Raw genomic sequence first — 26,227 nt, 5'->3', positions numbered from 1 at the left:
AATGACAGACAAGATGAGTGTCTCATAAAGATGTTTGAAAAAAGTGTTTTGGTACACCAGTGCCACAGATAAGATGCACAATACTTGTATTCTTCATTTCAACACTAGGCCTTTTTTAAACTGAACCTAAACTAAAACCTTCTTTTGGTCAAATGATGTGGGGGTTGTAAAGTGTGTGTGTGCATCTTTCTTTACAGTAAATAACACTGGCTGTCTATTGTACTGACATTCAGACATACTAGTAATAATAATATCTCCTTTTTTGGGGTGGGGGGGGCACTATTTTTAAAACCACCCAATGATGTTTTTCTAACAAAACACAAATTTGCAAACTGCAAACACTTCTTTGACCCTAAACCTTGAACACGTTTTTTGTACTGTTTGTGTGTGTGTGTGTGTGTGTGTGTGTGGTGTGTGTGTGTGTGTGTGGTGTGTGTGTGGTGTGTGTGTGTGTGTGTGTGTGTGTGTGTGAAAAAAAAAAAGTCCAGACCTCCTATCAGCAACTATGTGATGACCGAACAGGAGGAAAATTGGGGGGAAAAACCAGGACACACAGCGGGATTAAAACACACACACATACACACACACACATAGAGAGAAAGAGAGAGAGAGAGAGAGGGAGGAGATACAAGACGCTCAGTTCACCAGTAGATGGAAGGAGAGACAGATGTGCTCATGAGAGAGAAAGATCATAAACACAGACAAGAGAAAATCACACAGACGGATGTAAGAAAGAAGAACAGAAACACACGGAGGAGTCTGATCTCACAGGAATATAGGAGAAACAGAACGAGTGAACAAGAGAGAGATGAAGAGATGCAGAGACGAAGAACAGTCCGTTCACCTACACAACACTCTGTAATGAAGGTCAGTAACGGAGTTAATCATCTAATGAAATATTACAACAATGCTCAAGTCATTAGCGTACATCTAAAACATTCATTCAATTTCATTTAAATATTTTCAATTTATTGTTACATTTTTTTTATTTTATTTGTAACATTAAATTTAATTTTTATTATTTTATTTATTTTTTTTGTTATTTTTAATTTACGTGTGTGGAGTGCTTTTGAGTTCAAACAAAAAATATACTAAAAGCACCTTGGTACTAACATGGTGTTTTCGACCTGCCACCATGGTCATACCATAAAAGTATCAAAGTATCATAACGATACCATGTTTTTTGGACTTGTATCATGGTAATGTTTGTGATGTTCTCTGTAGTACTTTGCAGCAGAAACACATATACACCATAGTGAATGAATATAGTAATCATTCAGTATCACGGTTACATACATCAAAACACCAGAGTTGCCATCTGACACCATCATTTTACCACGGGGGGACTGCTGCAGTACTTCTGTAAGGGTCTCCATGGTTGCTAAAATCGCTCATATGTCTGCGTCTAATTAATCATCATTAACAACACAGAGCAAGTTTACTGAATGTAATGTAAACACAACACCTGGGATCTGTGTGTGTGGTGTGATGTAACAACAGGGTATCTAATACCCATCGGTTTTATTGAGACCTCTGATTAAATAATAGAGGTGCATCTAAATAAATTAGAATGTCGTGGAAAAGTTCTTTATTTCAGTAATTCAACTCAAATTGTGAAACTCATGTATTAAATAAATTGGCAGTGCACACCGACCTGAAGTAGTTTAAGTCTTTGGTTCTTTTAATTGTGATGATTTTGGCTCACATTAAAAAAAAAAAAAAAAAACATCTCAACAAATTAGAATACTTCATAAGACCAATACAAAAAAAAAAAAAAAACAGTGAATTGTTGGCCTTCTGGAAAGTATGTTAATTTACTGTACATGCAGTCAATACTTGGTAGGGGCTCCTTTTGCTTTAATTACAGCCTCAATTTGGCGTGGCATGGAGGTGATCAGTTTGTTGCACTGTTGAGGTGCTATGGAAGCCCAGGTTTCTTTGACAGTGGCCTTCAGCTCATCTGCATTTTTTTGGTCTCTTTGTTTCTCATTTTCCTCTTGGACAAGATGCTTGAGCACTATATGAGGTTCAGGTCTGGTGAGTTTGCTGGCAGTCAAGCACACCAACACCATGGTCATTTAAACAACTTTTGGTGCTTTTGGCAGTTTGGGCAGGTGCCAAATTCTGCTGTGAAAATGAAATCAGCATCTTCCAAAAAGCTGGTCAGCAGAAAGGAAGCATGAAGTGCTCCAAAATTTCTTGGTAAACGGGTTGCAGTGACTTTGGTTTTCAAAAAAACACAATGGACCAACACCAGCAGATGACATTGCACCCCCAAATCATCACAGACTGTGGAAACTTAACACTGGACTTCAAGCACCTTGGGCTATGAGCTTCTCCACCCTTCCTCCAGACTCTAGGACCTTGGTTTCCAAATGAAATACAAAACTTGCACTCATCTGAACAAGAGGACTTGGAACCACTGGGCAAAAGTCCAGTTCTTCTTCTCCTTAGCCCAGGTAAGATGCCTCTGACGCTGTCTGCGGTTCAGGAGTGGCTTAACAAGAGGAATTCGACAACTGTAGCCAAATTCCTTGACACGTCTGTGTGTGGTGGCTCTTGAGTGCCGTTCCTTGTGAAGTTTACTCTCAAATTCTTGAATCGATTTTGCTTGACAATCCTCATAAGGCTGCGGTTCTCTCGGTTGGTTGTGCATCTTTTTTCTTCCACACTTTTTCTTTCCACTTAACTTTTCTGTTAACATGCTTGGATACAGCACTCTGTGAACAACCAGCTTCTTTGGCAATGAATGTTTGTGGTTTACCCTCCTTGTGAAGGGTGTCAATGATTGTCTTCTAGACAACTGTCAGATCAGCCAGTCTCCGCTCAGGAAACCTTTGCAGGTGTTTTGACTCTGAGAGACCATTTTGAAGGCTCAGGAAACCTTTGCAGGTGTTTTGAGTTGATTAGCTGATTGTCATGTCTTCTTATTTGTTGAGATAGTGAATTGGTGGGTTTTTGTTAAATGTGAGCCCAAATCATCACAATTAAAAGAACCAAAGACAAACTACTTCAGTCTGTGTGCATTGAATTTATATATTATTTATACACGAGTTTCACACATTTGAGTTGAATTACTGAAAAAAAATGAACTTGTCCACGACATTCTAATTTATTGACATGCACCTGTATGTGTATGTCTATTTAAATGTGTGTGGTGCATAAGTGTGTTGTGTTTTAGCAAGTGTGTAGGTCAGGGATCTCCAACCCTGCTCCTGGAGAGCTACCATCCAGCAGCCATCAATTCCAACCCTGCTCCAACACACCTGTTTGTAATTATCAAGTAGCCCTGAAACACCTTGATTAGCTGCTTCAGGTGTGTTTGTTGATTGGGGTTGGAGCTGAAATCTGCAGGAACAGTAGCTCTCCAGGAGGAGGGTGGAGATCCCTGGTGTAGTTAGTGCTTTTAAATGTGTGCATGTGCCTGTATGTATTTGAGTGTGTGTTTTGTGTACATGTAAAAAAAAAAAAAAAAAAAAAAAACTAAAGACCTAAATAATATTTTCTTGGAAAACATGCTCCAAAATATGTACAAAAGGTGTACATGTGTATATTCTTTCTAAAAGTAAATGTATGACTCGCACATGTTGTTCCAAACCCTGTGTGACATTCTTTCTTCTGTGGAACACAAAAGAAGATATTTTGAAAAATGTCAGGAGACAAACAAGATTGGATCCCAGTGACTTTCACTGCATTGTAAAAAGTTATAATCTAAATTATATATATTATTTACCAACAAAACTCTTTTACCAATTTATACCAATAAAGCTATTTTTATATGTTGAATCTTTTTGTAAAAGGTTATTACCTTTTTGTTTCAGAACATTCATAAGTAACATCCCCATGTTCCAATATGATAAAAATGGATCGTTTCCATGCCATTTCTTCTCTAACGTTTGAAATAACCAAGAAAAGTTTTTTTTTTAAATTTGAAAAATAGTCATTTTTAAAAATACATCTGAAACCTTTGAAAAATGTAATTTAAATTTTAATTTAATTTACCTTTGCCAAAGTTAAAGCAGGTTGTGAAGCAATTGCAGGTTACTACTTTCTGAGCACTGCTGAGATGTGTGGTTTTTTTTTTTTTTATATCCTCTTTTATGTGTCAGAGGAAAAAAAGTCAGTCATACTGGTTTAGGAATGACACGAGGTGAATAAAACAACAAAATTGTTGGGAAAAAGGGTGAACTACATATGTATTCAACTCTTTTCATTACGTTAAATGTACAATAAAATTTACTTAATTTATAGATTATTTTGAGACATCCCTGAATGCCCCCAAAGAGAAGTTTTGACATATTTATATCACTTCTGGCGACAAATTAGTTTCCTAAACTAGCATGTGTGTGTGTGGTGAGAGACTCAGAACAAGAGTGTGTCAAAATTGATTTCACGCTAAAGGAATCTAAACACAGATAAAAACACTGAGAAACAGTGAGACACAAAACACTTGAATGCAAGTAAGAACATGATAAGAGAGGAAAGTACAGAAAAAAAGGACAAGACAGACAGACAGACAGACAGACAGTCAGCGAGAGATAAACACCAGAGAGAGGGATGGACAAAAGTACAAAAAAACAAAAAGGACAGTGACAGCAAAAGAAAGAGGAGAGAGAGACAAATGAACAGAAAGACAGGAGACAGAAGAGTATTTAGAGAGAGACAGGCCTGAACCTCTGAATGAGGTGAATCTCCAGAACGCCTGTCAAGATGATGTGTTCCAGCTCATATTTCACCTCAGAATTGAAAAGGAAGGACTAAGAAATGTCTGACACTGATGAAATTAAGGCTAGTTTTAAAGCTTTTTTTTTTTTTTGTTGCATTGTGCATTACTTTTTATTACTTTTGCATTACTTTTTAATAATTAAATAACTAGTTACTAACATTTTACACCAAATTCTCATTACAGTAGTGCACAGCAATTCTCATTACAGTAGTGCACAGCAACTCCCATTCTTAATGTAAACATTGATTTATTATTATTATTATTTTTACATGATGTTAAAATATTTTGTATTGATAGAATTTTTTGTATTGAAATGAATGAATGAACAAATGAATGAACGAATGAGTGAATGAATGAATGAACGAATGAGTGAGTGAGTGAATGAATGAATGAGTGAGTGAATGAATGAATGAACAAATGAATGAACGAATGAGTGAGTGAATGAATGAATGAATGAACGAACGAGTGAGTGAGTGAGTGAGTGAGTGAGTGAGTGAGTGAGTGAATGAATGAGTGAATGAATGAACGAACCGAATGACAGAATTTAATACTTTGGATTAAATTGATCAGAAGTGATGTGATTCAATTTATAGTGTTAAAAAGATTAAATTGATCAGAAGTGATGTGATTCAATTTATAGTGTTAAAAATTATTCGACAAAAGATGCATTAAATTTATCAAAAGTGACAGTAAAGACATTTATAATGTTCTGAAAGATTTATATTTTAAATAAATGCTGTTCTTATGAACTTTCAAAGAATCTTTGAAAATATAAAAAAGGAAAATGCGTCACTAAAGACTGGAGTAATGATGCTGAAAATTCAGCTTTGCATCACAGAAAAAAATACATTTTAAAATATTTTCACATAAAAAAAAAACAGTTCTTTTGAATTGTAATTAATATTTCATATAATTTTACTGTATTTTGGATCCAAAAAATAAATAAATAAAATACAGCCTTAGCAGGATATAGAGACTTCCTTTAAAACATTCAAAAATCTTACAGAGCCAAAACATTTGTGCAGTAATGTATATACATAATTTTATATTTTATAATGGCAATAAAATCTAATGAGAATCATCATTGACAATAATGAGAATCACAAAAACCCACAAGTGAAATGTCTGAATACATTACAGTAATAAGAATTTGGCTGATTAATGGTCCCCTAAAACAACGACTTATTTAATTTTCCTTCGACTTTGGGATGAAATGTGACCTGGACATGACTGTGTGATTTACTCAGAGAAGAGTGCATAAAATGAAAGAAGTTTGAGAAAAAATGTGTCATCCTCCAAAAGAGTGTGAATGACACAAACATCAGCGTGTCTCTTGGGACAGTTTGTGTCCTTCTGAAGATACTCTCTCTCACACACTGTTTTTTTTTTTTTTTTTTTTTTTTTTTATCAAGCTGTTTTCTTTTAAGCTGATAAATCTTTTAAGCTACCCTGATATACCCTCACAGGCGCAAACCACACACACGTCTGATTGCTAAACACACATGTCACATGTCCAGTTCTAAAAACCACACAAGTTCAGCAGAGTGCTTTGAGACTCAATGAAATCATCTTTACATGTGTTTTTTTTCTTTCTTTCTTGGTTTAGTAGTGTTGTTTAATAAGTCAGTTATCACTATGAGGACTACTATGTCAACAAACCTCAAGAACTCAGTGTTAAAGTCGTGGGGGAAGTCGTGGCCTAATGGTTAGAGAGTTCAACTCCTAACCCTAAGGTTGTGAGTTTGAGTCTCGGGCCGGCAATACCACGACTGAGAGGTGTGTGTTGACAGTATGTGTGTGTGTGTGTTCACTGCTCACTGATGTGTGTGTGCACTTGAGTGGCACTTCAATGCATATTCCAAGTATGGGTTACCATTATTGTCCGCACATTGCATCACTTTCACTCACAATGGATGGGTTAAATGCAGAGCATGAATTCTGAGCATACTTGGCTGAATGTCACGTCACTTTTCACTTTTCTTAAAGTTGAGTGTCTGTGTTGTCCTGCAGAGTTTGTGCTCCAACCTCCCTGAACATTGTAACAACCACCCAAAACAACCTAGCAATCTTCTAATAACGCCATAACAACAACCTGGAAACCAAGCAAAACACCACAGAAGTGACCCAGAACACTCCACAACACTCAAAACAACCAAGCAACCCTCGAATGGCCAAGTAATTAGTGTTAATTTTGTCAGACATTTGTAATTTAGGCTTAGTCTTAGTCCTGTGTCCAAGTACATTTTAGTTATTATCATATTTAGTCAACCTTGTGCTGCTTTTGTTTAGTTGTGTTTTAGCCGACTAAATGTCTGAGCATTTTAGTCGATAAAAACTTAGCAACTCCCTGGCAACCAACAAGAACAACCTAGCAACCCTTCTAGCAATTCCCTAGTAACTCCCTGGCAACCACCCAGAACACACTAGCAATCAGCCCCAAACAACCTAGAAACCACTTAACAAATGCCCTAGCATGTCCCTGGCAACCAAAAAAACAACCTAGCAACTCTTCTAACAGTGCACTAGCAACTCCCTGACACCACTCAGAATGCCATAGAAACCTCCTACTAATGACAAAGCAACTTCCTGGCAACTACCCAAAACAAATGAACAACATTCTAACAATGCACCTGCAACTCCCTGGCAACCGCAAAGAACAACCTAGCAACTCTCTAATAGTGTCTCAGCAACCATCCAAAGCAATCTAGCAACCCCTCCTAACAGTGTCCTAGCAACTCCCTGGCAACCACCCAGAAAACACTAGCAATCAGTCCCAAACAAACCTAGAAAAAACCCCCAAACAAATGCCCCAAACGTAGAAACTCCCTGGCAACCACAAATAACAACCTAACAACCCTTCTAAAAGTGCCCTAGCAACTTCCTGGCAACCACAAAGAACAACCTAGCAACCCTTCTAACAGTTTCCTAGCTACTCCCCCAGTAACCACCAGAACACACTAGCAATCAGCCTAACAAATACCATAGCAACACCCTGGGAACCACCCAGACACCACAGAAACCACATTACAATGTGCTAAAAACCCTAAGAACATCTTGGCAACCACACAGAAATGTCCTGGCAACTGATAAACAATTGAATACTGTGGTATTACCATCATATCATGTTTAAAACAAAAAAAAAAAAACTGTTATTCTGTGGTACTTTGAGGTATTTTTAGTTAGTAAGTGCTGAGTAGAGTATATGTCAGTGTGCACTGAAAAACCCCACAGTCAAAGCCATTACACACACACACACCTGAGTGTGTTTGTATGTGTGTGTGAGTGAGTGAAATGGTTCTTTCATTAGGTTTCCCTGTGTGTGTGTGTGTGTGTGTGTGTGTGTGTGTGTGTGTGTGTGTGTGTGTGTGTGTGTGTGTGTGTGTGTGTGTGTGTGAGTGTGTGTGTGTGTGTGTGTGTGTGTGTGTGTGTGTGTGTGTGTGTGTGTGTGTGTGTGTGAGTTATGTGTGTAATATCACTGGCAGCGTTTTCCTCTTTCTGTGTGTCTCAGAGGTGCTGTACGCTCTGACTGGTTAATATTGTATGTCAGAGGCTTAAACACACTCGTGTGTATCTCACTTTGTAACATCTCCCAAAGCTGTGTTAGGTTGATGCTCTGAATGACCTCATACTACTGCAAAGCATGAACTGCCAGCCAAACCAATCAAATCATCACAAAAAGAAGTTAAAAAGACTACATTTGATGTAATAGTTGTTATTGGAATATTGGAAAAAAGAGTCTGATTTCTTCAAATCTCATTAGATCCCCCGAAGGCAGTTAAAGGCTCCGGATAATGAACAGACGACTGTCTCCTGGGAGAGTCACTGCACAAGAATGAAGACAGACTTTACAGACTACATCTTTCATTCAAACGGACACACCAGATGCTCCATCTCCCCCCACTCACTCTATATGCTCATCCTGCCTGCTGTTGGTTTGTTTTGATTCATTTCTGTGCACACAGGTTTAAAATAAACACCAGTGAATGGCATTTTGCTTATAAAAATTCAGCTCTGTTGAGTAAATAAAATGGAATTACCAACTAGCTGACCATTCAGTGAAGCAATGAGCATCATGAATACAGTCAAAGCGCAATACCTTCAGGACCACATTCATAATATACAACACAGACTTCAGCTCCTTACTGCTTTAATGAAACAGTTAACTCATAATAAAAAAAATATTAAATGCATATATTTTCATGAAAACCTTATTTTATTAATCAAATTGACTGGTGTCATTCCTCCACTATATGGTCTAGTGGTAAGGTAAGCTAAGAATTAAAATGTGAGAAACAAAATTAAAAATGAAATGAAATTCAGAATTGTTTTAATGCAATTTAGCTATAAAAGCAAAGATTGTCAAGAAAACCATTTTGAAAAAAAGTTCAAGTTCTATTCTTAAAGAATGATAGATGAACAATACAACAAAAAAAATTTAAACAAAAATGACAGACAGACAGACAGACAGACAGACAGAGATAGATAGATAGATAGATAGATAGATAGATAGATAGATAGATAGATAGATAGATAGATAGATAGATAGATAGATAGATAGATAGATAGATAGATAGATAGATTTCATTTCCCAGAACGCATCACCTGTGTTGAATTCCTCTGAATTACTATTCAGTAAATTTACTCTTCCTGTCATTCCAGTTCAGCTTTCCTAATGCAAATATATCAGGCAAAATATGGATTTATGTCTGAGAGTAAATATTTATGGCCAGTAAACTTACTTTCTTTTGCTCCAGTGGCAGGTTTGACAAAAGTGTGTGTGTGTGTAGTGGGGGGTGTGTGTGTGTGTGTGTGTGTGTGTGTGTGCGCGCGTGCGTGTGTGGTGTGGGTGTTTTTTCAGGACAGTGTGTGGTGACGGGACGCTGCATCTGCAGCTCCTGAATATCGATCGCCGCACACAGAGATGCCAGAGAGTATTTGATAAAGTGTGTGTGCATGTGTGTGTGAATGATGACATTAGAGAGGCTCAGAAAGACAAAATCAAAGTCAGGAGTAACGGAGTGCGAAAGAGAAGAGAGAAGGAGTGCAGGGCTCGACCGGAGCTGATGAAGAGGATCAACAGAGACTCTCAGTGTGTGTGTGTGTGTGTGTGTGTTCTGGAGAATGGAGGGATGAAAGTGGAACATCTAACTGTGTGCTGATGAACCGTAGCGAAGATCAACAAGAGATCTCAAGAACACAATACTCAAGGAGTGCACATGCGTGTGTGTGTGTGTGTGTGTGTGTGTGTGTGTGTGTGTGTAGAGAGACAAGGTGCCCTTACAGAAAAGCTCTGTGGCTGTACCATAATGTACACACTATAATATCTTAAACTACACTGCAAAAAAATGATTTTTCAAAGTTGTAAATAAAGATTACTGGCATATGTTTTACAAGAAAGTACTATTTCAGTCTTTCTGCTTCAAAATTACTTTTTAATTCAAAGTCTTACTTGCCGTTTATTTGTAATCAATTTTAAAATTTACTAGCAATTTCTAGGTTAAAATTGTTTTTATAGCAAGTAAATTTAAATAAATGTAAAGTAAAAAGAATATATATAAATCTATATATATGTACTGTATATATACACATTGAATGTAGTTACATTTTGGTATACAGAACTCTTTGTTAATGACTGCTAATGAATGCAAAAACACATCATAGTATTACCACAGTACTTTAATCTGATCCAATCCAAGGTCAAAAAGTGTCAAATCCAGCAGGTCAATGAATCTAAATTCTTCTAAACACATCACAGAGCAAACAGCCCACACTCGCTCTCCAGAGGATTCAGAGACGCAGACATGAAAGACGAGAGGAGGAGATTTGGCTACAGATGTCTCTAATAGTTTGTTAAAATGAAAATATTCCTAATGAACGTAATCTCTGGGATGCTCTAAGAAATGCAAATATTCAGTCAAATATTCCAAACTAGCTTCAATTACTCTCATAATTAAACACACCGACGCTTTGTTCCTCATTAGGCCTGTTGTGTGTGTGTGTGTGTGTGTGTGTGTGTGTGTGTGTGTGTGTGTGTGTGTGTGTGTGTGTGTGTGTGTGTGTGTGTGTGTGTGTGTGTGTACGCATGAAATAAATGAGTAGTGTTGTATTATAATGTTCATCTGTTAGAGGGTAATGGGGGTCATTAGCATTTTTGACCAACAATACTCTCTCTCTCTCTCTCTCTCTCTCTCTCTCTCTCTCTCGCTCACACACACACACACACACACACACACAAAGCACTTTGCACAATGATAAAGAATCAAATACACTATTATTTACAGTGTAAAAACAAAAAAAACAAAAATAATAAATTCAAAAGATGATCAGAATGCATTTTACAAGAAAATTCAGCATTTTTACTTTAAAATTTAACATTTAACTTAATTCAAATTTTAATGTGTTACTTGCTTCGTTTAAATTTGTGAAATTTACTAGCTATTTCTCAATTGAAATTATTTCTACAGATTCTACACCTTTTTTTCAGTGTAACTAATTTCTACTTTTCATGAAAAGTAGGTCACTTTAAAAGGATCTAATGTCTGTCTAATAAGGGTTATTCTGGACTGTCCCTCTTCTAACTAATCTATAATGGCTTTTCATAAGCAGTTTTGGATTTAAGAGTAACTTTTAAATAAGTCATATAAGGTCTGTGGTTAATGTTATTTCAAGAGACTTTCAAATTACACCTCATTTCAAAAGTGATTTATCATGCATATAAAATTTACATTATTATGGCATATTAGTTACAATCTATCAAACTTTTTTTTTTTGAAAGCACAACATTTAATATTAATTAACACGATAACAAATTTAATAAAAAAAATTTTTTTCCATTTGGTTTTCATTTTAGTTAAAGGTTCAGGAATTTTGTGGCGTGATTTTCTAATTTTTAGTAGTTCTGGGTTTTATCTGTCAGTCTGTCTATACATATATTTTTATAAAATATTTTGTTCAATTTTAGTTATTCAAGTTAAACTCTATTAAAATAAGAAATGTTGCCTTGACAGCTACAGTATTATTTTAATTAATTTACTTAAATTTTAATTTATATATTATTTCAGTTAACGTTTATTTTATTTCAAGTAACTAAACTGTTTTTTTTTTATGTACTATAATAACCCTGAGGCTAAAAACCTCCTTTTGCTGACCATTTGCTGATAATTAATTAATGAATTATTTCATTCATACATAGTGTTTAAACTCTGGCCTGTTTTGTTCCCCATTCGTAGAAAGTGCAAGTAACACACACACACCACGCAGTGTTTTGGGTCAGAGGAGACGTGCAGCTTTGAGACTGTCTCATAAAAGAAAAGAAGCTTAACAGAGAACAAGATATGAACTACAAGACACACAGAGAGCTTATCAAAGAGCAAAAGAAAGGAGGGAGAACACTTAAGATGAGGAGGAGATTACAGAGGAATAAAGTGATAATAATAGGCCCTTCCGGAAGAGAACCAGCGAGAGAGAGAGCGAAACTTTAATCAGCTGCATGTGACATATGGGGGATTTTGTTAACCCTCATTAATATTTGTAATAGTCGTGTTGGGTTATTGGAGTCTCTGAGCATAAAATGAACGTGAACTTTAAAAATGTCTCTCTGGTTTCTCCTGTTGACTAGCATTCTTGATTAGAGACACACACATGTGAGAAAGTAACCCGGGTGCTACTAACTATCCAAAAGTTTAGCTGTTTTCAGAAAAACAAGTATCAAGTTGTTCCTTCCAACCAGTATCATTACAAAACATGTTTTTGTCGCATATTGCACACACAGCTTTACAATCATATGAAGTCAGTCAATATATAAATAAAAACATATTTTCATAAATATTTATAAATAATTATATAAATAAATGCATGCAATAGATCACTAATTTAATGAGTACATTAGCAAATAAAATAAATATACTACTTTAAAAAAATCAATTAAATGCATACATTTAATGAATTGTTTGAAAATTAAAATACAGTTTCCTAACTGGATCATTTATTTATTATGTGCATTTCTTTCTTTTCCCTCTTCTTTTTTTCTTCCATTCTTTTAATAAATAAATAAATATAATGTGCACTCAGTAATTTTTTGCTTGACTTGCACTAGATCAAATGACCTCGACATAGAAGACTGCATGGACGCATGTCTACTCAAAAACTATATTTACATTTTCCAAATGTAAAAATAAATTATTCACAGTTGGCCATGATTTATTTATTTTGCGTAGAAAAAAATCCAATAACAGAAAAAGATCAATTGAATAGTGCTATACAGTCTACATGATTTAAATCTTTTTTTAAATTACTTTTCACTTCTTTGTGTAAAAAACTTTTATAATGAGAGTAAAAATACTGAGTGCACCTTGATCCTCTTGCTTTTTCACAAGATAAATACTACTCTGAATGAAATCATCAGATAACAGCCTCTTAAATGGCTTTAATCCAATTAGCTACTTTTTTGTTAGTGCAGATCAAGAGTGCAGCTTTAAAGGGACATTTAAAGGGACAGTTCATGAAAAATGAAAATTCTCTCATCATTTACTCACCCTTAAGTTATTACAAACCTGAGTTTCTTTCTTCTGTTGAGCACAAAAAAGACACTTTGAAGAGTGTTGGTAACTAAACAGTTGACTGTAGCCAATGACTTCATTAGTACTTTTTTCTATACTGTGTACTGTAAGTCAATGGCTACCGTCAACTGTTTGGATACCAGCATCCTTTAAAATATAATACATTCCTTTTTAACTAAACAATCAATTAAATTAAATTAAAATTATCACAAACAAATACAAATACCAATATATACAACACACATATTTCTTCTTTCTCAGACAGGCAAACAATGAATTTGAAGACTCTGACACTGGATTGATGGCAAGACGAATGTGAAAATGGATTACTGACCAATGCGATCACTTCTAATGCTGTGGAATTCAACCAAGGAATAGTCATCTTTGTTTTAGATAGTATGCTTATAAACGAAGGCCACATCCCCTCCAGCTCCTCCTCAGGGGGCTGAGCCAATCAGCAGAGGTCATGGGCCGACGGGCAGCAGACACGTCCAATGCAGTGCCGGCACTGGAGGTGCCTCTAGCTGGTGGTCGGGCTGTCCTGTCTCAGAAATGGGGCCCTTTGTGCAGCGTTGGTGTCCAAACGTCGCCGGGTCTCCGGCTCACTTCCGTCATTGAAGAAGAGGACTCAAACAGTCAGTACGGCCAACGGACCGACTGGCCGAAACCATGTCGCTAGACCGGATGAGGCGTTGTGAAGTCAACGGAAGGGCATGTCGTCAAGGCAGCATCCAGGAACCATGTGGCACAGGACAAAAACGTCCCAGGAGAGCGAGGTGTGTACTGTCAAATCAAAGCCAATCCAAACCAATCTGGGCAAAGAGGGAGTTTAAAAAAAACCCTCGGTACGTTAATGGAAGTATTGTTGCGCCTGAGGTGGTGGGAGGAGTTTGTAGCGAAGGGGCGGAGTCTGAGGAAGCAAGGCGGGCAGAGTCAAACAATGACACGTGAATGTAGGCGAGGTCAGTCACTGAAAGGGGAGGCAGTCAGGCCAGCCACTGGCTTGTACAACACAACCCCTCGCCCATGTCGCATGATGACATCATCTCCCAGACTTTGCGGCAGTTGTGGGCGAAGACAGTCTCAAGCCCCGCCCTGCATGGCGCCTGCTTGTCGCAAACGAGCCGCCAGTCAGGTTCAAGCAAGCATGACGCTTCCGACGCCGCCAAGGAAAAGCTGTTCGCCTCGCTTGCAGAAAAGAAAACTCAAACAGTTGGACAGCCAACGTATGTGCAAATTCCCAATCACACTACGCAAAACGCATGCTCCACCCCTTCACAATCCAACAAAAAAGATGCGAAAACAGAGTCATCGACGCAGTTTGAAAAACCCAATAATGGCTCGACGACGCACAAAAACGCAACACACGCAAACACGTGTCAAAACAGAATCAACCGCACAACATGCATCACAAGATGCAAAGGACAAGTGTGCAACTACGCAAACGCACAAATCTGCCACGTCTAAACCGATTGGCTGTGAGTCCCAAGCCACGCCCACTCCTCCACCCAAGAAAGACTTGAAACCAATACAGGTCAAATGTAAGCCAGCACCTCCAGAGCTTCTGATTGGCTCAGGGGTGGAGCCTAAACCTCAAACCCTGCCCCCTCCTCCATCAGAACCTAAAACTGAGACTGAAACGGACTCTAAAGACATCCACCCTCCTCCAACAGACGATATCCCACAATGCAACGGTGCACCTGGTGTTCTACATGGACTGCTGCAGAATGTAGAAGAAAACCTGCTGTATAATCAGGAAAAGATCAAAGTTCTTCTCAATGTCATTCAGGATCTGGAGAGGAACAAAGCAATGAGTGAAGGGTGAGTGAGAGTGAGAGATTAAGGCTCCGGAGTTCATGAAAGCGTGTTTGATTTGTGATTCCACACTTCCATCATCCCATAATTCCCCTGGTAACTGATGCATCCTGCGGCAACACCTCGGGAATCTCGATCATCAATGGGACATCGACCCCCTACCGCTCCCAAACTCTCTCTCTCTCCTTCTCATTTGATGTCTTACTTTCTGTCTCATCTTCACTCTACACCTCCTAACACATTTACACCCTTTCTCTTAAAGGGGTCATCGGATGCTGCATGCACTTTTTGTTGTTTGAACTGAAATGTGTGTTGGCAGTGTGTGTACACAACCACCCTCGTATAATGGTAAAAAATCCACCCAGTGTTGTTGTTTTTTTTTTTTTACATTTATGCAATTAGCAGACGCTTTTATCCAAAGCGACTTACAAACAATTTATGCTATACATTTATAATTTTTTTTTTTTCAGTTTGTGTTCCCTGGGAATTGAACCCACAAACCACTGAGCCACAGAAACACAGTGCATTTTGATTTATAAACAAATGATTCTTTGGAGTCAATATCTACTAAAATCTTTACCCCTTTCTCAAATTGAGCTGATCTCAGATGCCTGTCTTTGTGACATCACACAGACAGGCCCCTCCCATGATTGTTTGATTGACAGTAGCGTTTCAGCACAGACTGGACTGGTCTCTTACCTTAGACCCACTCTGGGGTTGCACAGACTAATCGACTAGTCGACTTCACTGCTCTGAAATGACGCTTTAAGCTTGATGTCGACTAGTCGCTGGTCCTATAGAGGGTGCAACAGGATAATAAATCTTTGAAGGACTTCCACATTAACACTCCGTTTCCAAACAGTTAAAATGACAAATAAATGTATACTCCCAAAGCTCCACAAGACGTGCGATTATATTACTGGATGCTCGAAATTGAATGGGAGAATGCACATTCTAAAAAGCTTATTGTAAAGGTAAAGTTTATCGCTGTTCTAATCTAATGCGCTACTGCACTGTAACACACACACACATAAGCTACAGACGGTAGCTCGTACGTCACACGCAGATCGCGCGATCCACGTGCACAGAATCATTCAGCATGGAAATGTACTGTCGCTGCTCTTCTGTGATTTCCCAATAAAAATAGCTTAGAAATTGAAAAGTTCAAGCATTTATTTCTTATTAACAAAATCTCACAGCGTCACTACTACTAGAGAGACGCTAGGCCATGTAGATTTAATTCACACACGCAATCGCTTCTCACTAATGCATTCATATAAATGTAATTTTTACGCTGTACGCTACTTTATCAATAATCTGATTTAGAACGAGCAGAAATCTGTGAGAAATAAAATGACCCCATGGCAAAAGAACTGATAAAAATGAGCTGTTATAGGAGCAATAGCCATGTGGGCAGCACTGTGTCATATGCCATTGCTGTGCACAAGGGGTTTGTCACAGCTCCAGACTTATTTGTTCATTAATGATGTCATCAGCGACTAGTCGACTTCGACTCGACTTTCATCATATAAAAGTCAACTTTAAAAAATCAGAAGTCGTTCAACCCCTAATATAGACAAAAATAACTCATAAGCAATTGAGGTGTTTTGTTGTTGGATGTAATAATGAACATAGCAGTCGTTATTTACTCCCAACATCTGAGCTGCTGAAGACGCAGAAGATGACATTTGTTTCTGAAGGGAATGCACCGATCCCCGAGCTACCTAAATGCGTTTATGTTCGCGCGAATTATTCATGATCCAGTCTCACCTACAGAAGAAGTGACGGAAAAGTTATTTTAGTGATTCTTTGCAAATCGATTTTCCTAATAATGTGCTAATTAGCAAGTGTCCCGATAAATACGGCTAAAGTAAACAGTCTCTCTGAGAGCAGCTCGGAAGAGAGGGGCGGAGTCAGCAGAGCTCATTAACATTTAAAGGACCATACTACAAAATGGCTTGCTCTGAAAAAGAGCTGTTTTTGACAGTAAAAAAATTGTTTACACTAACATTGAGAAATTTTAACCAAACTATGTTACAGACTTTTCATTAAGACCCTAAAGAATCATATCAACTTGTGGAAAATGGGCATCTGATGACCCATTTAATCTCTTAAGAGTTTCCCTCTCTTTTTTCTCCCTTCATCCACACACACACGGTTTCATCAGAACTCTGCTTTGACTCAAACCTCTGGATCTGTCAAGATCGATCAGGTAAGTGACTGTGTTGTATGTGCTCATTTTCATTACATATTCAAAGACATTCAATAGAGGTCTGTATGCCTGTGGGATTCCCGCTGGCCTTGATTTTATTTGTTGCGACACAGGACTAAATTTCTGAGTTGTAGAAAAACAAAGTTTCTATATGCAGATTAAGTTTCAAGAGTTTTTTGCATTACAAAATAGGACTGGAACAACATTCCAGCACTTTCAATTCATTGAAAAAAAAAAAAAAAAAAAAAAAAAAAAAAAAAAAACATTCAATGGGAAAAACTGTTATGTATTCAAATAGTTAGACATGCTAAAACACAGAATTTGGTAACAATAAAATATATAAATAATATGGTGAGAAAAAATAAAACATTTCATAGGGCCCTAAACATGATCTTTTTGTTAAACTTTTGATACATTAATGTGAATTGTATATACTATTAAAAAAAGAGTTGAGAAAAATAAAATGGAAAAAAAAAACTTATTTTTTTATTAAAGTGGAAATCAGTTTAGTAAATGATAAACTTGACTGTTTGCTACTTTAAAGGGATATTATTTGTGTGTTTATTATTTATTTTTATGTATACTATTTAATTTTGTGAAATTACTTGCCTGTCAGTTGAGTTTGTGGCAAAAACCTTTTGCAGTGTTTACATGTTTTTTTATACCTGCATAAAAAATCTATTAAAATAGATGTTTTAATTTCATAAAGTAGATTTTGATTTCATCTCGTGGGATAAGTGTCTCGCTCACACCCCTAATATATGTGCTGTCAAACGATTAATCGCGATTAATCGCATCCAAGATATAATTTTTTGTTTACACAGTATATTTGTGTGTACTGTGTATATTTATTATGGTATATATAAATACACACCAGGCATGTATACATTAAGAAAAAATACATAATGTTTATATATTAAATCGCGCTATTTATATATAATATGAATTATATTAATATAAATATAATATTTTCTAAATATATACTGTATGTGTGTGTATTTATATATAATAAAGATATACATTACAAACAGATTATATATTTGTATTATGTAAATAATGTTTTCTTATCTGTATCCTTATATTATATTATAAACTATATATTATATATATATTATATATAAAATGTACATGAACTGGACTGAAGCTTAATATTAAAATCTTTAACAACTAAAACACAGGCTACAATAAGAGCATCTCTTGTGTCATTATTGAAAAGAAGAAAACTCATTGTGGACATTTTACCCTTTTTAACTTAATAAACTCCTTGTATTTTAAAGTGGGTGGAAATGGGATGGAAAAGCACAGACCTCTAATTCAATGTTCTGTGTGTGAAAGAAATCACATGCTTAAAGTGTGTGTGTGTGGTGTGTGTGTGTGTGTGTGTGTGTGTGTGAGTGTGATACTGTGTGTGTGTGTGTCGTGTGTCTTCATGTTCGGTTTTTACTTTCTTGTTTTTCAACCAGGCGTTTGTTCTTACAGAACAGGTCAGGACATCAACAACTGCTCAACCTGCCCGAGAAAACAGCCTGCATTATATACAGGTGAACATCACCCCAGCAGTCCACTTAATGTCTATCATGTCACCTTTTAGCCTTTTATGACCATTTCCTCCCTGTTCCAAGCCTTACAACAAGCTGAGTTGGCTGCTACTGTACTATATGCAAATGACCCTGCTGTAAATGGCTAACCTTCACATTAACAACATATATGGTTACGAGTACTCAGAACTGACACAAACATGCAAAACATACATTAATCACATGAACTTAACCAATTATCAACATCAAGCATTTCACACCGTTATCAAAATACCCAGCAGCAACCACATGCAAAAATACCAAATGCACAAACCAGAGCCTTTTTCTTTTTTTCTTTTTGGAGTGGCGTTTTGGCTATTATGTCGGGTCGTTATAGGCTGGACAAATTTACCTCACTTTACACTGTGGACTCTTCAGACTTTAGGCAACAGTGCTCAATGCTGCACTGTCAGAGCATTAGCGGGTGTCACACAGGGACCATGCTGTGCTAAAAAAACAGGTCGACGGTGACTGAATAGAGCAAGAACAACAGGAGTCGAAAAGCCATGTTAAAAATGCAACACTCGTGCAGAGAGATGCAAATTGCAATTTTATTTTTTTTCAACATCTGAGACATTCGTCTGATGCATGTACTGTACATAGTATAGATCAACTATAGTATGTTGAAGGCATGTAGTAGATTGTCTGTGACAGGGTTTATCAGCAACATTTTGATCATGTTGATCATTTAGAGGCCTATTTGTGTATCTGATACAGTAGGCTTCATAGGGTTAAAAACTCTACTCAAAAGAGCAAGAAAATCCATTTTCCCTGTGACCCATTTAAAATTCATTGTGATACTTAATCGTGGCGCCAGAGCCACATCTGAGTTATTTGTGTCTTCTGGGGGCGCAGAAACAGAAATAACTTCACCAGGAGACCATGAAGAATGATTTAATAGATAATTGAAATGCAATCAATATCCTACAGCAGATCATAAACATCCAAAGGCCAGCAAGAGACATATGAGAAGCATCTTACTCTTTACAACAGAACAGGGGAAACAGATTTGTTTCAGTTCTTAATTGGGTGTCTCTTTGTACTAAGAAAACTGAGAAAATAGGATGGAAAAGCGACATTTTAAGTTCTTTGGCAGTTAAATAGTTGAGTGTGTGCTTTTGAAGGTGTGGTGAATGTATTGTGTTAGAGTCAGCTGTTTGTATGTTTTGTTTTTTCAGGCGTAATCAAGGGACAGTGAGCTCAGGACATCACCACAGCTCCCATTCAACTTTTTAATGAAGCCTCCCCTGAGGGACACACACACACATAAACACACAGAACTGACACGTATCATAAATCAGCACACAGAAGGCCAGCAAGAAAACTGTGCACCTGTGGAGTGGCGATATCAATCACTGTCACACAAAAAACACACACACAGAGCATTATTCAGTCAGTGCTGTATGAAGTTCCACCGGAGTCGACTCTGTTATCTCTCTTCTGAGCTTCGTCTTGCATGTACTTTCCTGTTGGGTAAAAAGGAAAAATTATTCACCATAGAGGTCTATGAAGAGCTAATCGCACACTAATACATGTTTCCAGCACTCAACCACACTGAGGTAAAGCCCTCGGGAATCAATTACTCAAAGAGGAGATGGATTTCCTATTGAGGCAGTTAAATATTGAATCTCATGACAATACGCTGTTTTGTATTCGAGAAAAAGCCAGGAACACACCCACACATATCCATACAGAGGTGCCCCTTTGGCTGTTCCAAAATTCTTTCAAGCTGCAAACGCCTGTTATTGCTGTCTCATAGGCAACTTTTCCTTCTAAGGCAGCATCCTAACTGAGGTTGAAGTGAGATGATTCAGAGCACACTAAATAGGCCAGAAACTCTGTGTCATACAAATAGTGCTCCTGTCACATATCAACTTCCTTCTAAGAAATCACAGTAGGCTTGACAATAGTTCTTAAATCTGCTTTAATCTGCTTATCATACATGCATGCATTTACATTTGTGCTACATTTGTGCATTTGCTCATGCATACATATTTTGTATAAGCATCCATTCAGTTATATTCATTCATTTGCTTATGAGTTCATGCATTCATTCATTCATGCATTTCATTCATGCGTTTATGCTTTCATTCATTCGTTTTATGCGCTTATACATTCATTCAGGCATGGATAACATTTGTTCATGCATGCTATTCATTTTGTATTCTTATTTTTTGCTTATGCATTCATTTCATGTGTTCGGTCCATGCTTTGATGTGTTTGTTCATGCATTCAAGCATTCATTTATTATTTACGCATTCAATGCATTCATGCATCCAGTCCTTTTGTTGCATTTTTGCAATTATGCATTCATTCATGCATTTGTTTATGCGTTCATTCATTAGTTTGTGTTCACACATTCATTCATGCCTTCATTAATTTGATCGTCCATGCATATATTTGTTCATGCATGAATAAATTTGCTCATGCATGCATTCCTGTGTGGATGCATTTGTTAATGCGTTCATTCATTTGCTTGTGCATTCATGCATTCATTCATTAGGTTATGTGTTTATGCATTCATTCATTAATAGAGGGTGCATTAAAGCTAACATTTTAACCTTTATACTAGAGATAATGTTCCAAATTCAGAACAGTTTTTACTGTACCAATATTTTTTATGGATACTTGAACTTTGCATTTATAGCCTAAATAACTTGGCTCATTTCAAATGCAATAAGCAACATCTGCTAACACCCTGCTCAAGGGTTCATAAAAATAAGATTGGTACCATAAAAAAAAAAAGTTGAAAACTTAGATTTTTGTAAAACCCATTACATCCAGAATGAAGTCCTGAAATGTTAGCTTTAATGCACCCTCTATAGTGGTCGAGAAAGAAGCATTTCTGCTTGGTCCGCTGTTGTTAAATTAGATTTGCGATTTAAATTTTATTGTATTGTGCACTACAGGGCCACCACCTCAAACACAAAACTTTATAATAAAATCACACTAGTAACTTTAAACAATGCATTTAAGACAAAGTAAAAAAGTAGATCTCCTGACTCTTTCAGTGAAGACAGGTCAATATCCAAAACTGTTAGTCAAGATTATGCTTTAACATTCAAATTAGCACTAAAGTCAGGCAATTAAAGTTTTTTTAACTTATATACCACACTAAACAAATGTACTTTTTTAGGTCTTCTTTCATGAGTCATCAATATTTCTGTCTCATTTCTCCAAGAAGAAAAAAAAAAAAAAACTCATTTAAAATTGTTGCAATTATGTATCTTTTAAAAATACCTTACCTTTTACAAAACTCTGGATTTCAAAGCCTACTTTAAGACTCCATAAGCAAAAAAGCTAAATCTGTTGCCAAAAAAAAACTACTTTTCAGTGTTTTTGGCGTTCCACAGACGCAGTGTGTTTAATAAGCACTAGATTTTCCTTTGACTCCTGTATTTCCGGAAGATAATAGTGATGATTAAAGATTATTGCTCTGAAAGTGCACAACTCCAGCTTTGAGCTTTCTGACTGAGTGAACCCCTCCTTCCTCAAAATCATTTATGTCTTCAGCACAAATCTTATGTGACAAGTTTAATACTTAAGAGTTAAAGGTCTCACTAACACAGAGTTTGACCGATAATAATAGCAATGCAAGCACTAAAACAGATGACAAAAACAGCATAATCAATTGCACTGCTAAAAAAAAAAAAAAAAAAAAAAAACACCTCAATGAAGATGAATTTGCATGGTGTACTGATCATATACATGTGTATAGATGTGTCATCTGGATATGCAAATCAGAGACATCACCTAGCAATTTCTAGTGACAAATGATGCCCTCTGAAATGAAATGACAGCAACACTGAAAAACAGATTTACAGCCGGCCAAAAGCTGTCGAAAGTATCAAATGGCAATACAGAAATAACTAGATTTGCATTTCCTGGAGAAAACAGCAGTGCCTGCACAGCAACAAAAGGAGAGTTTGAGATTAAAAGGCTTTAGTTCTGCCTGTGAAATGCTGCATCACAGGCGCTTTGCTGCTATTGTGACACTAAGCATCATGTTTAATGTCAACTGAGCAACAAATCTATAAATGCAACTAAAGATGGTTGAACTACAGAAGCTTGTTTTCACCATGCTGATTTTTTTATCTCACAGTTTGGACTATTTTTACAATTCAAAAAAAAAAAAACGTCAGAATCGCAAGATATAAAGCCAAAAGGACTGAAAGATGGCCAATAGTAATAATATACTCCTGATTTAGAAAAAGAACGCAGTAGCACAATCCCTGTGGGGCGGGTGTATTTTCCATACAGAAATCCTATAACAAGCTGTGGTTGAACTTACACTTTGTTTATCTCCGTCCGTCATTATGGGGTTTGTTAACCTTCAGTATTTCTCTGTCAGTCTGTATTAGTCTCTCATCCTTTTACCTCCATCTTTTGCTCATCACACACCCCTCTTTTTTCTCTTTTTCTCTCAAACTCACTTAGTTGCTGGGAAATTGCAGGCAGGACTGTGGCTACACAGTAAATAGAGGGCATAACCCTCACACACACATTCTCATGCTGTTAGATTGCAGACTAGGTCAGAATTGGTCAGAATCTCTGTATGCTTCACCCTAGCTGTGATAATAGTTCATAATCAGTGGCCTTGACTCCAGAAGTATTTGTCTCATTCATTTATGCACTTGGATTTTAAAAGTCATTGTAAAAAGAGTTTTAATCCTTGACCCAAACAATCCAGCTCTGAGATAAAGCAAAAATATTACAAACTATCATTAAAAAAAAAAAAAAAAAAAAAAAGCGATATTTGAAAAGCATTCATGCCAAAAGTGCAAGACAAAGACTGTGTATTGAAACTCAAAATAACTACATGAATGATGATTTTAAAGGTTTGTGTCAGCAAGAAATAAATATTTTTAGTCGGCAGAATGCATCATCAAAAAGTGAAAAGAACATTATATTTAAGCCATATAATTTTCTAGAACATTATATGGTGGATCTCTCTTAGGAATTGTGGGATTTTTTTTTTTTTTTTTAAAGTCCCAGAAACAGAAGCAGCTGAAATGATTTAACTCCAGAGCTCACAGTCGGTGTCTCTTGAAAGGTTTATGTATTATCATTAAAGAAATCAATCTTTCAATGGAATAAAATGAATGAGACTTTACTTCCAGAACCAGATCTGCTGTGCTGTGAAACTCACTTAGAAAGTGAGATGAATGACAAATTTATCAGAAGGAAATAGACAGCGAGAAACAGAAAGACAGAGTGAGAGTTTGAAGAATGTTTCTCTGTTTATGTATCAGAATTTATCTTTAGTTTTGTTTGTTATTTTGACCGTCATATTGTCTCCAGATGTTCATTTCTATGTCTAATGTATGATGCATTACTTAGAACAGATGATGAAAAAGGGTGTTTTTGATTTTTTCTTTCTTTCTTTCATTAGAAGGCACCTACTTTATTCACAAAAACAAGATATATATAAAAAACAGTTGTAATTACTGCAAATTATACATTAATAATACAACACCAATATTATCAAAATTCCTATCTTGTTTCCCTATGTTTTAAAAGTATCACTCTTTGCAAAGAAATATACTATATTTTGCTACATTTATATTAATATTTTTACATTATGACCTTAAAAAACAAAGAAATTACATTCACAATGCATTTAACTTTTTAGAATTTTTTTTTTTTTTTACATTTTTCTCATAAAAAAAAATATTATATATATATATATATATATATATATACACGATGTATATATAAATTACTCATCCTCTGGCCATTCTCAAGATAAAGTTTAGTTTGTTTCTTCATTACTGGAACAGATTTGGAGAATTTGTGAGGACTTTCCTCAGAATCCGCTGCTGTGCTGTGAACCTTGTACGGAAAGTGAGATAAATGGGACAAAGTATCAGGAAGGAATTAGGACAGCTGAGAAACAGATAGCCAGAATGCACAGTTTGTGAGAATGGTTCTCTGTTTATGTGCGGTTTTGTGACTTAGTTTGTTTGTTATTTTGACAAAGGGCATATTGTCTTAATGTCATTTCTATGATCCTTTATGTATAATCTGCCAGACGATATGATTGAAAAGGGTTGTTTTTTTGTTTTCTTTCTTTCTTTCCTGCACATACTTTATTCACAAAAGAAACAGTCTAAGATACTATAAAAACAGTTTTAATTACTGCAAATTATACCTTAATAATAGCAACACCACTATTAGCAAAAAATTCCTATCTTGTTCCCTCTGTTTTAAAAGTATCTCTTTCTGCAAGTATACGATCTTTGGCTACATTTATATTAATATTTTTACTATTATGACCTTAAAACAAGAAATTACATTCACAATTGCATTTAACTTTTACTTTTTTTTGTACATTTTTCATAAAAAAAAAAAAATATATATCTATATATATATATATATATCCACAGGTATATATAAAATTACTCATCCCTGGCCATTCAAGTAAGTTAGTTTGTTTCTTCATTGGAACAGAATTTGGAATTTGTAGCATTCCACATTGTCACCAAGGATACTTTGCAGTGAATGGGTTTGCCGTCAGAGATGAGAGTACAAACCGATGGATAAAAACATAACAATAATCCACAGTAAGTGACACCATTCCAGCCCAGTATGTATGGACTAAAAAGTTGTGTTTGTAAGAAACAAATACCACGTTACAATGTTTTATAAGCCTTTATTCTAATATGCTTCTTACAGTGAAAAAGTATGCTGGCCAGACTCATGAGGGAAACTCTGCACAGAGAAGCACAAAAACATTCTCTAACACAGTTCAAACAAAACCCTTTTGGTGGATTGTGTGATGTGGAGACAAACAGGTGATTAACTTTTCACGAAGGAAGCGATACCATGGATTAGGGACTCAGCTGTTTGGACTCTCATTCTGATGGCCATCACTGCAGAGGGATCCATTGTTTTTTTTACTAGCAGTTGATACAATGTACATTTCTCTAAATTCGTTCCGCTGAAGCAAGCAACTCATCTACATCTTGGATGGTCTGAAGGTGGTTTACATTTTCAGCACTTTCAATAATATGTGAATCTCTCAATGCATAACTGCTTTTTTAATTTTACAATAAATTTTTTCCTAATATCTATTTCTGTATTTCTAGTGTGGAGCACGACTTCCGTGTGCAGGAGGGACGATTTCAAAACATTCTGGAAGCCTTGGATGAAGCAGAGTACGATGTTCCCGCCCCTTGCCCAAAGCCCGCCCACATACGTCCTCGAACCAAAAGCCGCGTCAAGAAACTGCGAGAGAAGTGTTTCTGGTGGTTGTAGTGAACCACCGCCAGCTTAGATTGCCACAGAAATTCATAATTAAGTTTATTTGCATTAATGGAAAATGCCACCAGCATCACCG

General features: G+C 36.4%; 1 pseudogene; it reads left to right on the top strand.

The window, feature by feature from the left end:
• The first annotated feature begins 578 nt into the window (after nt 1-578).
• LOC109069607 lies at nt 579-26,227 on the top strand (annotated as a pseudogene).

Source organism: Cyprinus carpio, chromosome B14 (genome assembly GCF_018340385.1).
Source record: "Cyprinus carpio isolate SPL01 chromosome B14, ASM1834038v1, whole genome shotgun sequence".
In the NCBI taxonomy this organism is placed as follows: Eukaryota; Metazoa; Chordata; class Actinopteri; order Cypriniformes; family Cyprinidae; genus Cyprinus; species Cyprinus carpio.
This window is presented reverse-complemented; position numbering and strand designations above follow the sequence as displayed.